This window comes from Bidens hawaiensis, unplaced genomic scaffold (genome assembly GCF_021521415.1).
Source record: "Bidens hawaiensis isolate Kalapana, Puna unplaced genomic scaffold, B.hawaiensis_p1.1 tig00000820_1, whole genome shotgun sequence".
NCBI classification, from domain to species: domain Eukaryota; kingdom Viridiplantae; phylum Streptophyta; class Magnoliopsida; order Asterales; family Asteraceae; genus Bidens; species Bidens hawaiensis.
The window spans coordinates 4,121,303-4,138,061 of NW_027491048.1; the positions used below are offsets into that span (position 1 = coordinate 4,121,303).

The 16,759-nt window shown below is 41.8% G+C and overlaps 1 pseudogene; it reads right to left on the reverse strand.

Annotated features, from left to right (window-relative positions):
- Nucleotides 1-1,581: 1,581 nt before the first annotated feature.
- Nucleotides 1,582-2,473, reverse strand: LOC143542758 (putative CCR4-associated factor 1 homolog 11 pseudogene; annotated as a pseudogene).
- Between the last annotated feature and the right edge of the window lie 14,286 nt (nt 2,474-16,759).

Below are 16,759 nucleotides of genomic sequence, written 5' to 3' on the forward strand. Positions count from 1 at the left end.
TGGATCATTGTTTCGAGCTAGGTTTTACACCAATCGACCCCTATCCTCCTAACGATCAAAAGCCCTAAAACATTGGTTTGAAATTCAGAAAAAAACTATAACGCTGTTAAGTCATTTTTAATGCGGGACCATTGAGGGCCAACTTTTTTGAATTTGGGACCACCAGTGATGATAAAACGAATAGGGATTATTATTGGCCAATACAATTTAATAGAGATTATTAAAATCCAATATTCCATTTCAAAACTAAAGTTTATTCGGGTTGACCCGAAACTTACAAATCAAACCCGAGAACCAACCCAAATTACTTCGGTTCGGGTTCAGGGTAGTATTTTATCGGGTTCGGGTTTTTCGGGTCGGGTTAGTTCGAGTTCGGGTACGTGTATTCTCGTGTTGAGTTTTGGGTAAAAATGACAGCCCTAATGTTAGCTGTATGTGTTTAAGGGTAAACTTAAAAATTGACTAATAAATTTTAAAAGTAGACATTTATAGTGAGATAAATAAAAAATAAAATACGGACACTTTTAATAGAAAGGAGTTATTAATTTCACCTAAGCAATCTCAAACTAATTTGTGAAAACTACTTATTTCATCCAACATATGCACTTTTCTTCTTTAAAACACTTAAAAATTGTGTGTGTTTGAAAAAATAATCACATTCCAAAACACACCGCTAGTTAATGCAGAACAAACCAAATGTTGGTAAATCGTTCATGAACCTATTGACATAAAGTTTGTTTTATTAGATAGAATGTACAATTTATGGTTTACTTTAATATTGTTAACATAATAAAAGAGATGATTTAATTCGATTTTCTTTGTAATTACTATTATTATTAATATAAATATCTTATAAATAGTTGATTGTAATATGCAACAGTGAACAATTTTTTTTATTTTTTTTTATCATTTTTATTATTTTATATGGAATTGAAATTTGAGATTTTACCTTATTTTCTCTCCTTCCCCATCCCACTCCGTACGAGATTTAGTTGGTCGTTGACCCTCTTCGCTATCCCCCTTGTGTGAAGAATTTCTTTCTCTTGGTATATATGTGCTACCTTGGGAATGCATCATCCCCGTATATAAATAGAGAGATTATGTTTTATTTGTTTTCTCATACCGTCATTATGTCATCACAGTCGTAACTCATGTTATCGCAATCTTAACTCATATCACCATATCGCCATTGTGCCACAACGGCCATAACTTCTATCATCACAACCTTATTGGCATGCCTTTGTTGTCACCGCTATAGCTGTAGTCTTATAGAACCATTGTCACTAATAGCCATCACATAGTTCCCTTACCTTTCTTTCTTTTTTCACGATATCGTGTTCTACATGTATCTTGATTGTTTCTCTCTAGTCTAAGCATATCCAATTTCCTTCTCTCCGACTGCGTGGAAGTATCATATAGAGTACATAAATTATGGTTCGTTGTAATATTGTTACCATAATTTTTAGAATTAAATTTAGATGTTACTAAGTATAAATATCCCAAACAAAGAGTATATTATATATTTATATGAACTAAAATGAATTATTTCGATTAGTAATTTACGAAATTAATCCTAAGAATTATTAAACATATTTAGTAAGCTTCTAAACCATACAACACACCGGCATACATTTCCGGCCCAACGTCAACAAAGTACACCTCTCTCATCTTCTGAAAAGCATGCCATGTCAGCAAACTATTCGAACCGGCCTGATGACACTTCCCAGCAACCCGGTTCACTTCCAACAAACCCGCCACCCGGTCCAACCCGCCATACAACCCGGTCCGACAAAACTTCATCAAATGCTTCACGTCATACACATTCTCCCAAAGAACACCTTCAACGCCGCCAAAAACTCCGGAAAACGCGCCGGCAACCTCCGGCGCGTGAGGATCTTCAACAAGTACCCGAAATCATACGTGCTGTGAAACGTCACCCAACTCACCGAGTCACTACACACCAAACCCGACGACATCATCAACTCGGCAAACTCGGCCGAGTCAACCCCGTCAACCCGGTTCCGTTCGAAATCAATCGACTGACGCCTCAACAACTCAATCGACTCCGGCGCGTGCGCGTCACGCGTGACATCAAAATCCTAAAAATTGAACTGCCAGATAAACCGCTGGTGGGTCCCATCGATGGTCGGAAGGTTACCAGACCCATCGGATAAAGTCAACCCGAGCTGGATTATGTTCAAAACGTCGACGTTTGACTTAAGCAGCGCGTAGTTATCCACCGGGCGGCGGCGCGTGTACGATGTTGTGGTATCGGAGTATACGACACCTGGGAACTCAGTGTCCATTGAGATGTATGGGTATTGATCGATTACGGATCGGATTAAATGAAACTCGTGGTGTAAATTGTGAGACCATACTTCTCGGATTGTGATGGTCTTATCAATAATAATATTTGACATGATTATTATTATTATTATATGAATATTGTTATTGTTGTTTGTGTGTGAGTGGGTTATTGAATAGGATATATACTTATAGATGAGAGTATATGAGATTGAAGGTGGGCGGAAACAAGGGATTTGACGGAGGTTGAAGATGGCCAGATTCACGCGTATCCAGCTTTCTTTGTTTGACTAAAATTAGTGCTTGGAAAGGGACATGAACCTGCCTTTGTTATGATACTATTCTTCTAATAATAGCAACAAAAGAGAAAAAAATATCTCATTAAATTAATGCTTGGTCACACGGGTGTAAAAGAACCAAAGTGAAATGAACATGGACTTGTTTATGTTCATTTGTGAATGTTTTACTGGATTAGTGGTAAGTGTTAATGGTTTGGGCTTACTGCTAAGTTTGTGTTTGTGTTTGTGTTTTTTAGGGATGAAAAAAACCAAATCGGTATTGATTTGGGACAGTTGATACCAAGTTTTGAGTTTTCGATACCGGTATCAATATTTCTTAAATTTTGTCTTTAATAACGGTACCAAAAATTTGAGAAAATCAGTACCGGTAGTGGTACCCGCTCATCTCTAGACAGTGTTCTTTAAACATTCATATTCATGTGTTGATTTATACATAAGTTAATCACACAATACTCAGTATATGTTTTTTTTGTTTTACTTTATAATTGTGTTTGTATCTATATGATAAGATTAGAAAAGTCGTTAAAAAGGACTAACAACTTTTAATGAACAAACATAAACATACAAACATTAAAGAACATAAACAGACGTAAATAAACACGTTATTCATGCTCATAAACACAATTGGAAAAACAGTGGCTATGTTCGTTTTCATTCGTATAGTTAATCGAGCGATTTTTTTTCATTTGTTTATTATTAAACGGATAAATATAAACAAACTTTCTGCCAATCAATTTACATTAAACGTTCAGTTCTTTTACGGTTATATTTAATCATAAAAATAATTTAATATTGGTTGTTTTGATCAACTTGTTAAAGGGACATGTGTGGCATCCACTATTGCAATTTGCAATATCCTACTTTTGGTATACCTAAACATATTTTAAAGCAAGGTATTGTTATTTAATATTATTAATATAAACAGGGTATCCTATGACGCTATGAGCAACTTTATCATGATGGGCCTGATGTAGGGACCACGAATAATGCCCATAGGCAAGATATTACTATTAATAAATAATAATATTGATCGATAGATATTGCTACATTTGAACTAAAACCAACTTGATCATGGTGGACCTCATGTAGGGACACGAATATGGCCCATAGGCCATAGGAATGTTTATAACAGATTTAATTAAACCAAGTGGCTTATAACTAGAGGTGCACAAATCGGTTTTTTTAAAAAAACCGGTTCGGTTAATAACCGGACCGGTTTTTATTGGCCTGGAAAAAAACCGGTTTTTAAATAACCGGACCGGTTTATTAACCGGTTTTTTTGGTGCAAAACTCGGACCGGTCTAACCGGTTAGGACCGGTTTAGAAACCGGTTAGAACCGGTTAATAACCGGTTTTTTTAATTAACCGGTTTTTTTTTAAAATAACCGGTTTTTTTCATAATAACCGGTTTTAAAATTAACCGGTTTTTTCCATAACCGGTTCAATAACCGGTTTTTTCTCTAGAACTTGTAACCGATATACGAACCGGCGGTTACTAAACCGGTCAAACCGGTTTTTAAATAACCGGTTTTTGTAAAAACCGGTTTTCGGTTTAAACCGTTGAACCGGTTCACCAACCGGTTTTTTTGCCCATCTCTACTTATAACTTATAAGGATGGTCCTAGCGAGGTGATATGTGGTTTTAATTCTAGCTTTCTGAGTTTATAAAAGTTAGGCTTGTGTTCACTCGACTGTAACACTATTGATTCTTCACGGTAACTATCGTTAAAGAATCCACAATTTATTTGCCTGCAAACGAAAAGCGCCACCTGAGAAAGGGCGACAGTGCTAATAAATTGGAGAAGTTACTAAGGGGCTGTTTGTTTACATCTGAATGGAACCATTCAAATGTTTAGATCTAATTCATTCAGACTTCAGACTGTTTGGTTCTAAACAGAAAAACATGCGAATGATTAAAATTACGTCTGAATCATTCAGACTTACCATTGTTGCTGAATGGGACAGATGCTCATTCAGATCTGAATGAACCAAACAGCCCCTAAATAATATAATATTTGGTCGGTACGATAACTATTGCAAACGAAATATTAGATAATATAAACTGTGAAGAGGTAAGATAATCAAACAGTTTGTTGTCAAGAATGCTAGGATAATTTCACGAATCATGGATTAGGCCGTGGAAGGTGAGGTGGAAACCCTCACGCGAGGGGTCACCCAGGACCCCCCCATCCATAAATTGGTCACGCGTAACCGGAGGCTACTGACCACATTGTCATTCCCTCTTTTTCTTCCTTTTTTGACCGTTGGCAACGTTCCAATTTTTTTTAAAAAAATTTATATTATAAATACATATAAACCCATTTCTCAAACGATTTTATACAAACCTATATTAACCAAAACAATATAACTTAAACCCAAAATTCAAAATGAATAATTCTTCTTCGCCGACGATGTGCTAATTTTTTTCTTCATGCAATGGAGTTTACGGTCGAATATGTTTTATTTGGTGCGACCAAACATCGCCTCCGCTCATAAGAAAATCTTGGTTGAATCGAGATCGTAAAGGTGCACACGACCGTTCGGTAGCCGGCTACTTTGCCGAAAACGCAACTTTCATATGCGAAGATTTTAAGAGGCGTTTCCGAATAAGTAAACGTCTATTTCTATGAATAGTCAACGATATAGTGAGAACAGATCCATGGTTTGAGTTACGTCCGGATGCGAGAGGGAGAAGAGGTTTTACACCACTACAAAAGTGCATTGCAGCGATCCGACATATGGCATATGACACATGATAGTGTTTATAAGTTTACCAAAAATATTATTAAATTGCAAAAATATGTAGCCATACTTGGAGTGATATTCAAAAATTATATGAATGGCATGAAACAAAACATGGATTTCCCGGGATGCTTGGTAGTATTGATTGTATGCATTAGGTGTGGCAAAACTGCCCAAATGCTTGGCGCGGTCAATACGCGCGAGGTGATCATGCACACCCGACTATATCCTTACAAGCAATTGCTTTACAAGATTTATGTATTTGGCATGCCTTCTTTGATGTTGCCGGTACAAATAATGATTTAACGGTCCTCCATCAGTCGGGGTATTACAATAATATATTAGAATGTACGATGTCGGAGTCAAGTTTTCATGTTTCAAAAATCGAATACAAGCACGACTATTATCTTGGTGACGACATATATCCATTGTAAGGCCCCGTTACCGGTAGCCATACTTTGGTGTTGGATTTACTCATAAACGCAGTTCTAAAATTAGAGTTAATTAAAAACTTTCGCGGAATAATAAAATAGTCAACCATTCGATACAATCATCCATAATTTGTCTTTTTAAAACATAACATAAAACATAGTGTCAAAACATCACGACAAATCTTCAGATGTCATCCTCTTCAGTATTGCCATGTGTCTCCCTCAAGCCAGCTGCCTCAGTCGATTAGCCTGCGTGCATACTAAAAGTCAGCTACGCTGAGTGAGTCCTAGTTAATCAGGCAACGTACGATTCATTCACATATTCACATATGCACCCGAGGGTACTTACCTTCCTATTGGCTTACATACTTACGTACTTTCATTCTTTCTTTCGTATTAACATACATATTCTCATTCATACACATACATTTCAAAGAGCCTTCCGCCCTATAACCTTCGCCAATATTATTAGGGTCGGTTCCCTACATTCGCCGACATTATTAGGGTCGGTTCCCTACATTCGCCGATATTATTAGGGTCGGTTCCCAACATTCGCCGACATTATTAGGGTCGGTTCCCTACATTCGCCGACATTATTAGGGTCGGTTCCCTACATTCGCCGACATTATTAGGGTCGGTTCCTTACATTCGCCGACATTATTAGGGTCGGTTCTCTTGTTATATCTATACATTTTGTACCTTTCTATACATTCATAATTATAACTTTCATACGTCCATACATCATCTATACATCATATGTATGTCAGTCATAACTTTATACTATCCCTTGACGGCACATGCAATATCCGAAGATCGTTCATGCATCGTCAAGCATTCATTCATACATAAATCACATAAGGCATACACTCACCACATAAGGTAAGTGTATTAACTAATCACATCGAGTATGCACACAGCCCCGAAAACATAGCAAGGAAATGGGGCTAGAAACTCACCTGAATGCGGTAACGTTCACCGTTAATAGTTATTCATTTCTTCAGTTGGGCACGGCTAACTGTATAATAATTACATGCATCAATTAACTATTGCTACTCATATCGCACATCTATCTTTATATAACCCACAACGAACGGGGGTCCGGGGCAGCGCCCCTGGCAGCGGGGTTCTAGGGGCGGCAGCCCATAGCGGGGTCATCTGCCTCTGGCTGGGGTTAAGCTGTGCTTATTTATTTTCATTAACTGCCTTAACACATTTTCCATTAACATTTTAAAACATTTTCTAAGTTGGGCTTATTTATTTAACTTATGGAAATGGGCCAACTAGATCGTTTGAGGCTCACTGTTTAGCTTTTGGGTCTAGCTGGGCCAAGCCCACAGACCATATTAATTCATTAAGTGGTCGAGAACATTGGGTTAGCCGAGAACATCATGTTGGCCGAGAACCATTAGTTTGACCAAGAACTGGTTCTGGCCGAGAACTGGTCCTGGCCGAGAACTCCACTTAGCCGAACACCCATGTTGACCGAGATCACATGGTTACCGAAATCGATGGTTGACCGAGAACCACAATGTTTGACCATGGATTCTCCTCCTTAGCCAAAAACCCCCAGCTCAGTTCACCCTTCAATCCTTTTTCATTTCTAACAGCCCCGTAACATGTTCTATGGTTCATATTATGAACTTTTAATCATCATTCATCATCATTCTTACCCGATTACACCCATTACTATCATGGTTTCAAGATCTATCCTGTTTTTAGGCATAAAGTTCGGACCTTTACAAATTTAAAACGTTCTAGGCTAGATCTAGGGTTCATCTTGAGCCGTTTATACCTATGAGTCCATACCGTCCATTTTAATCATCAAGTTTGCATTTTTACAAGATATCAAGGTCCAATCTACTCTAGGGTCAAGTTTCATGGCTAACCGATCATAAAAATTGTAGGTTCCCAGCCGGATCTACACAGGAGTATCTCGTAACACGAGGGTGCGGAATCCCCACGTAATACGATACGAGCGTAAGATATATAATACGTTGAACCGATAAACAAACACACGTCACAATACTAATAAACATGATTGTATTGCAACACTTCAACACGTGATCAATAATCACCAATACACGTTCAGAAAAACTCTCCTCCAAGATAAGCCGAATTGAGGTTTATATAACCTCGACAACTTCGCCTAACATATTAGGCGAAGTTGTCATAACTTCGCTTATCTCCAAGTTCGCCTACATCCCAGGCGAACTTGTGTAAAACAATATTCACAGCTAAAACAAACAATCTAACACGATTACAGACAAATACAAAACACGAGATACTGAACTACTGACATTATGCACCAACAGACTCCCCCTTGGCAGTAGCTTCATATCTCTATCTTCATTCTCGTGTCTAGCAATCCCAAAAATCTCGTGTCACCCGTCTTCAAGCATGAACGCCCTGTCTTACACAGACATATACCACCCTCTGGTACTTCTTGGCTTCATCTTTCCACGCAGGAATGTAGAATATCTTCTTATCGTTTAATACCTGCAAATCAGCTTGAGACAAATTTACCAAGTGCATGAGATCATACACTCTCAGAATTTCATGTTCGTATTCATCTTCCATAACAGCTTCAGCTGTTTGGCTATCAACGTACCACCACTTGAGACTCTTTAAAACATCCTTGGGCATTATCTTCATCGGCACTTCTTTCAAAAACCGAATCGGCTTATATTTCATCACCATCCAAGGTTTGCCATCAGCTCGCATTCCCCTTTCCTTATCTTCAACTAACTTTCCTTTCTGAGGCTTTAACAACTCAAATTTCTTCTCTTTCACACTTTCTTTCCACACAATCTTCCCAATTATTCTAGCCATATTGTCATCGCTCCTATTAATCAAACCCAATTTAGCCAAATCCTTCACCTCACACTCAGGCAAGGTATTGTGCGATCTCAACGTCCTCTTAAAATACTGAATCCCATCAAAGCGTTTAATCACAAATAACTTTAACTTCTCATCATACAGCCAGCAAATAATACCTTTCTTCGACTCAGCATACCCTTTGATATTGTAACTCTTTTTGAACATTGTTGGAACCGCTGGCTTCTTTGTCTTAACAAACCATTGAGCATAGCCTTCTTTCCATCTCGGCTGTTCTTCCCACTTAGACTCATCTGACACATCCATATCTTGACTCACATTCACCTTGTCAACGTCTGGAATATCATGTTCTACACTATCATCCACAATCTCACCTTCTTCTATCTCACTATCAATCATAATCTGTTCTCCTATCTTTTCAATCTCCTCAATAGTTAACACATCATCATCACCCACATCATTATCACCCAACATTTCCTCATCATCAACAACCACGACATTTTCACCACCTGACCCACCTGCCGTACCAGTTGACTCCCCCTGAGATGTGGAAGTCCCAAGAGTTTGTTCAGTTCTTGGCAACTCACCACCTGCACCTTTCGATGCATTGGGATCATCGTCTCTATCTTGTCTCTTCTTGGTTCTCAACTCGTCTCCCTTGCAGCTCGTCTCCCCCTGAGATGCTAAGAATTGTTTTAGAGCATCAAAAAGTTTACCTTGCTCAACAAGGCGGGACGATTGGATCTGCTTTTCTGCTACAAGGCGCTGGATAGCTTGAGTCTGGATTAGATTGATTCTTGTCTGTTCAGCAACTACCCGTTCAAGAGCAGCTATCCTTTCAGAATCAGACAAGGTAGCATCAAAATCAAAACGCATGTGAGAAACGTCTTGAGCATAAGGTGGAGGTATTCCCAAACTGGCTGGAGTATCAGAAGCAGGCTGAACAGTAACCGCGGGTGGTATTGTTACCGATAACCCCGCAGTAGCTACCAACGTTGACTCAACAAATCTTGCAACAACCTCCGATGGAGTAACAGTAGGAGGTGGCAAGGAAACTATCTCCGGAGCAGAAAACTGAAACGTGGTTGGTGGAATACCAAATGATGATGATGTAGGCACCACGGGAACACTTGAGGTGATCAATACTGTCACAGTCATCGAAGCAGGAACCATAGTCATACCAGATAACGAGGGTGGAGAGAAACGAACCACCCTTGAGCTTTCACCCACTCCTGAACTTTCACCAGCTCTGACCTTCTTCGATCTTCGTATCAACTTGTCAAACTCCTCCTCATAGTCTGTCACACCCGGCCCTGATCGGCGGAAACAGCCGGGCGCGCGCGAGTGGGGATTGATACTTAAGCACGGGCCATTGCAAACATTCAAAGTAAGATTTTCATTGCGCATGAAAAGTTTAATACAAATATATTACATTGTTTAAAAATTACATAAAAACATCCAAGTATAAAAACTGTTGAAGATTTCCACGCCATATCCCCTTGCGCGGCGGGAACAACCACGTTCATCGAAGGGATAGAACTAAAATCTTCCAAAAAGCTAGTTTTAGATGTTCAGCGTGAGGTGCTCTAAGTGTGACTCCATGCGCTACCTAGTTATCTCCTGAAAGACACGTAAAAACATTTGGATCAGTATAAACTGAGTGAGTTCACAAGTTTTAGTAACTTGATAAATCGTATCGCGTCATAGTCTTGATAAAAATCATTCTATAACATAATTCTGATAGCATTATTGAAACACATGCTTAGTAAAGCATAGTTCTGATAACATAATCTGATAAAATCGTTCCGCGGGTCACGCGCGAACATTTCTGGGAACTGTGCTCGTCTGTGTAAGTGGCGCTGCCACTACGAGCGAAACAAGTAATACCGTCCCGCGGGTTACGCGCGGACACATCTGAAAAACCGTGCTCGTCTGTGTAAGTGGCGCTGCCACTACGAGCGAATAATACCGTCCCGCGGGTTACGCGCAGACGTTGTGCCGGAAAACAAGGCGCTCGTCTGCGTAAGAGGAGCGACCTCTACGAGCGGGCTCAATCCCATAGTACTGCCCCGTGACATGCTAGGCACTCGTCTGTGTAAGAGGTGCGACCCCTACGAGTGGGTGGATCAAACCAGCAGTCCCTACCCTTAGAGTTCCAATGGTAAAGTGATCACTTACTCGAATTCTGGCGCACATACATCGTAAACCATAGATAACCGTTTGCATTGCTCATCATGAATCATAATTTAAACACAATCGTTTGCATAACTTGTAAGTATACCATGATAAAACATTATTTAAGTACGTGTCTCTCGCCCCGAAAACAGTTTAAAAATAGTGAAAACAGTGAAAATAGGGGCTGTGAGACTCACCTGTGGTTCTTGTTAAGGGATTAATCGAGATTCGGGTTTTCTTGGTGTTGGCCTTTGAATTGAAGGTCTAGAATACGATTAAATAACAAGAAGTATATATATTAAGATCAAGAAATAGGAGAATATAAGGGTTGGAAAGTAGATCTCAAGGTTATATTCTCGGCTTACCTAGTAACAGGATCGGAAATGAAAACAACGGATGCTTGGGAGATGATTAGTGCAAGTTTGCAGTTCTTAAGAGAGAAGTTTGAAGTGTGTTTGGGTGATAACTTAGGTTACATATTTATAGGCAAACTCAAGGGAACACAATCCCTTGCTTTAGGGGATTGTAATCTTTTCATATCTAGGTGTAATGATGATAAAGTATGGAAATTATTATTATTTATTTAAAAGTGGAGTAGTGGATAAAGGATTTTGATTTGATTTGGTCAGGACATGCAGGTCTGGGGTTGGTGAGAATAGGGTGGCTGACAGTTGACTTTTCATGTTACAGTGTGCTTTTTCAAGTACTTTTGTCAGTGTACAGTAAAAAGTGGAAAATCTCTGAAACACGCTACTGTTTCCTTTTGGGCGGGAGTAATCTCCTTACGTCTGGAGAATAGACTAAGTGTTCTGTGCGTATCACTTTGTGCGCATAGCTTTCTGCGTGAAGGACATTTCTTTGCTGCGGGTAGGTGCGTAACCTTCTCGCAGTTAGGGACATTGAGTTTCATTTGTAGATTCTCCAGGTGGTCTTGGTATTTCAACATAGTGATCAGTTATGTTGAAGTCAATTCCATCTTGGAGCTTCAGACAAACTAGCTCTCAATGTTCCCGCCATGCGGGGAGGTTAGTTCCCTTCCGCACGCGCATAAACGATTTAGGATGCACCCGCCTTAGCATCATGCGGGATGGTCAACCCATTAGACAACATAACGTTAAGGTACATGAAAACATAAAGCCAAAACATTCGCGCATGGCGCATATAACATATGCCCACGCTGGTTCTTAACATGGCGCGCTCGCGCAGGGCGCACATAATATGCCCGCGCTGACTAACATGGCGCGCTCGCGCAGGGCGCACATAACAAATGCACGCGCTGACTAACATGGCGCGCTCGCGCAGGGCGCACATAACAAATGCACGCGCTGACTAACATAGCGCGCTCGCGCAAGGCGCATATAACATAATTACCTAATATTTAGGTTGATTACTTGGTTTAAGGGATTGGGAATTTACCGGGTGTCACATTCTCCCCCTGTTAAGCGAATTTCGTCCCGAAATTTAGGAGACGTTGCTGGCAGAAGCCATGCTCTGAAAGAGGTGTGGGTATTTCTTGCGTATTTGATCTTCTCTTTCCCAAGTGAATTCAGGCCCACGCCTTGATTTCCATTGAACCTTTACTAACTTGATTTTGCTTCTGCGTAACTTTTGTTCTTTCCAATCGGTTACTGCTATAGGTTCTTCTACGAAGTGCAGCTGTTTGTCGATGTGAATCTCTTCCAACGGCAAAATCAACGTTTCGTCAGATAAGCACTTTTTGAGGTTGGACACATGAAACGTATCATGAACTCCACTGAGTTCGGCGGGTAAACGGAGTTTATAAGCAACCGGACCGATCCTTTCCAGGATCTCAAATGGTCCAATGTAGCGCGGATTCAACTTTCCTCGCTTGCCGAAACGGGGGACTCCTTTCCATGGAGAGACTTTCAAAAGTACTCTATCCCCTACTTGAAACTCCAACGGTTTCCTTCGCACATCTGCGTAGCTCTTCTGTCTGTCGCGCGCTGTCTTAAGTTGATCCCGTATCTGAAAAATCTTGTCTGTTGTTTCTTGGATCAATTCTGGACCAGTCATTTGCTTGTCACCCACTTCAGCCCAGCACAGTGGGGATCTACACTTGCGCCCATACAAAGCTTCAAACGGCGCAGCCTTGAGGCTTGTGTGATAACTGTTGTTGTAAGAAAATTCAACCAATGGGAGATGAGTATCCCATCTACCTCCGAAATCGATTGCGCACGCGCTTAACATATCTTCCAATGTCTGGATTGTTCGCTCGCTTTGCCCATCCGTTTGAGGATGATAAGCTGTACTCATATCAAGGCGAGTACCTAGAGCTCCTTGTAACGATCTCCAAAACCTTGATGTGAACCGACTATCTCTATCAGAAATGATGGACACTGGGACTCCATGTTTTGAAACTACTTCTCGAATATACAATCGGGCTAACTTTTCCATCTTATCGGTTTCCTTGATCGGCAGGAAGTGCGCTGACTTAGTTAGCCGATCCACAATAACCCAGATCGTGTCGTAACCCCCAGGTGTCCTTGGCAGTTTGGTGATGAAGTCCATAGAGATTTGTTCCCACTTCCACATGGGAATTTCTGGCTGTTGAAGCAACCCTGATGGTTTCTGGTATTCAGCCTTCACCTTCGAACACGTCAGGCATTTACTGACATACGTCGCGATGGCGCCTTTAAGATTGGGCCACCAATACAGCACTTTAACATCTTGGTACATCTTGTCTGCGCCAGGATGTACGGAATACCGTGTCTTGTGAGCTTCGTTTAATACTTGCTCGCGCAATCCTCCCTTGAGAGGGACCCATATGCGGTTAGCGAAAAATAGATTGCCGTTCTCTTTAAGTTCCAAACTTTTAATCATACCCCCAAGGCATTCGTTTTTAACAAACTCTGGTTTCAAGGCTTCTTGCTGAGCGTCTCGGATGCGGGTAGAGAGATCTGTGTGAATGGTCAACCTTAGAGCCTTGACTCGTAGCGTTTTTATTCGCTCCTTCCTGCTTAGCGCGTCTGCTACCACATTCGCCTTTCCAGGGTGGTACTTAATTTCACAATCATAATCATTCAACAACTCCACCCATCTTCGTTGCCTCATGTTTAAATCCTTTTGATCAAATATATGTTGAAGGCTCTTGTGATCCGTAAAGATTATACACTTTGTACCATAGAGGTAATGGCGCCAAATCTTTAGCGCGAAGACAACCGCTCCAAGTTCCAGATCATGCGTTGTGTAGTTCTTTTCATTGGTCTTGAGTTGGCGCGAGGCATACGCTATGACTTTGTCTCGCTGCATAAGGACACATCCGAGTCCCTGATGTGAAGCGTCGCAGTAAACGACGATGTCATCCGTCCCCTCGGGCAGAGACAGAATTGGCGCACTACATAACTTCTGTTTTAACATTTGAAATGCTGTTTCCTGATTTTCGCCCCAAACAAACTTCTTGTCTTTCTGAGTTAGCGCGGTCAGTGGTAGAGCTATCTTGGAGAAGTTCCCAATGAAGCGTCGATAGTAGCCAGCTAGTCCTAGGAATTGCCTCACCTCAGTTGGGGTTTTTGGCGCTTCCCAGTTTTCGATGGCCTTGACTTTGGAAGGATCAACGTGTATTCCTTTCTCGTTTACAACGTGACCGAGAAAGTGAACTTCTCTAAGCCAAAACTCACATTTGGAAAACTTTGCATACAACTTTTCTTTCCTCAACAATTCCAAAATCAATCTCAGGTGTTGCTCATGCTCGGCCTTGGTCCGAGAGTAAATCAGAATATCATCTATAAATACAATCACAAACTTGTCCAAGTATGGTTTGCACACGCGGTTCATCAGATCCATGAATACAGCCGGCGCATTAGTTAGCCCGAAAGGCATCACTAAGAACTCATAATGGCCGTATCTAGTTCGGAAGGCTGTTTTCGGCACATCTTCCTCATGGACCCTAAGTTGGTGGTATCCTGACCGTAGATCTATCTTCGAATAATAACTGGATCCCTGCAACTGGTCAAATAAGTCGTCAATCCTCGGTAAGGGGTACCGATTCTTGACTGTCAGCTTGTTCAGCTCCCTATAGTCAATACACATTCTGAACGAACCATCCTTCTTCTTAACAAACAGTACTGGAGCTCCCCAAGGTGAGAAGCTTGGGCGTATGAAACCCTTATCCAATAGTTCCTGTAGCTGATTGGATAGCTCTTGCATCTCAGATGGAGCTAATCGATAAGGCGCTCGAGCTACTGGCGCAGCTCCTGGGACTAAATCAATACGAAATTCGACTTGTCGCGGCGGCGGTAATCCGGGCAAATCTTCAGGAAAAACTTCTGGAAATTCGCGCACTACTGGTAAGTCTTCAATTCTTCGCTCATCTCCTTTCTTCTCTACGACATGCGCCAGGAAGGCGTAGCACCCTTTCCTTAGGCACTTGCGCGCCTTTAGGCACGAAATCAGTTTCGTCGCAACTCCCCTTCTTTCCCCTTGAATTACCAAGGTTTCTCCGTTCAACAGTGGGATCCGAACCTGCTTCTCATGGCAAATAACTTCCGCGCGGTTCTCGACTAACCAATCCATACCTACCACAATGTCAAAACTTCCCAAGTCTATTGGTAACAAGTTAATATTGAACCCGTGACCTCCCATGACTATTACACATTGTTCAGTTCTTTCGTTCGCGCATAACTGCCTACCATTGGCTAGTTCTATAGTATAAGGCGTGTCTAGCCTACTGGTTGCTAAGCCTAGGGAGTTTTTAAACTCAGCAGATATAAAACTTAGGTCAGCGCCAGTATCAAATAAGACAGATGCAAAATGGCCGTTAAGCAAAAACGTACCGGTTACCACATTCGGCTCTTCTTTAGCTTCACCCGCGCCGATCACAAAAGCTCTCCCGCGAGCTGGGTTTCCCCTTTGCGGGCAATCCCGACTGAAATGCCCTGGCTTTCCGCATGCGTAGCAGTTGTCACTGGCTCCAGCTTCTTTAGCACGGCAATTCACCGTCTTGTGCCCTGGCCTGTTACATTTGGCGCACGTGACGCTCGCGCATTCACCCTCGTGGTGAAACTTGCATTTGTTGCACCATGGGCGAGGCCCGCTGTATCCTTTCCTTGATGGCTCCGCGGCTTGGATCGCGTAAGCCCTTGCGCTCTCCTGCTTCTTGAACGGTGGCTGCTTGGAGTCGGACCCTCGGTGGTGAGAGTTCCACTTCCTCTTGGGATCAGAGGTTCGCTGCTCGATTCCGCGTGTAGTTAACATACCCGCACGGACCGTATCCCTAGTAAGGGTGATGGCCCGCGCTACCGCCTCATCAAAGGTTGGAGGCGCTGCGGCGTTGAGCGGAACCCTAACAACAGGAGGTAACCCAAAAATATACCTCTCGATCTTCTTTTCCTCCGTGTTTGCCATGTCTGGCACCGGCTGGCAAAGCTCGTTGAACCGGTTGTTGTAGGCGTCGATATCCGTTCCTACCATGGTGTGGTTCCAGAATTCCTGCTGCAGACTCTGGATTTCTGCGCGAGAGCAGAACTTTCTCATCATCATTTCCTTCAGTTCCTCCCAGGTCTTGTGAAGAGCAACTTCTCGCCCCAAAGTCTTCACTTGAAGCTTCCACCAAGACGAAGCTGCTTCTTGGAACATGCATGTCGCGTAAAGGACCTTCTGGTTCTCACTACATCTGCTAATGGAGAGAACTGTCTCCATCTTGTCAATCCAGTTGTAGAGCCCAATGGCCCCTTCGGTACCCTTGAATGGCCAAGGCCTACAGGCCATGAATGTCTTATAGGAGCATCCTTTGTCCAAGGCTCCTGAATCGGGTTCTGGGGTCTCGTTCTGACGACCCTGACTTGATTCGGCCTTGCTGGCCTCAAGTGTCGCGATCGCCTGCGCGATTATTTCCGCGAGTTCCTCGGGTGTCATGGTGATTCCCTTGGCTCTAGTTGGAGGCATTCTCGCTTTAAAAGAGAACGAAAATATATTAAACTTAGCGCATTTACTCTGAGCATATAATGTTCTCTA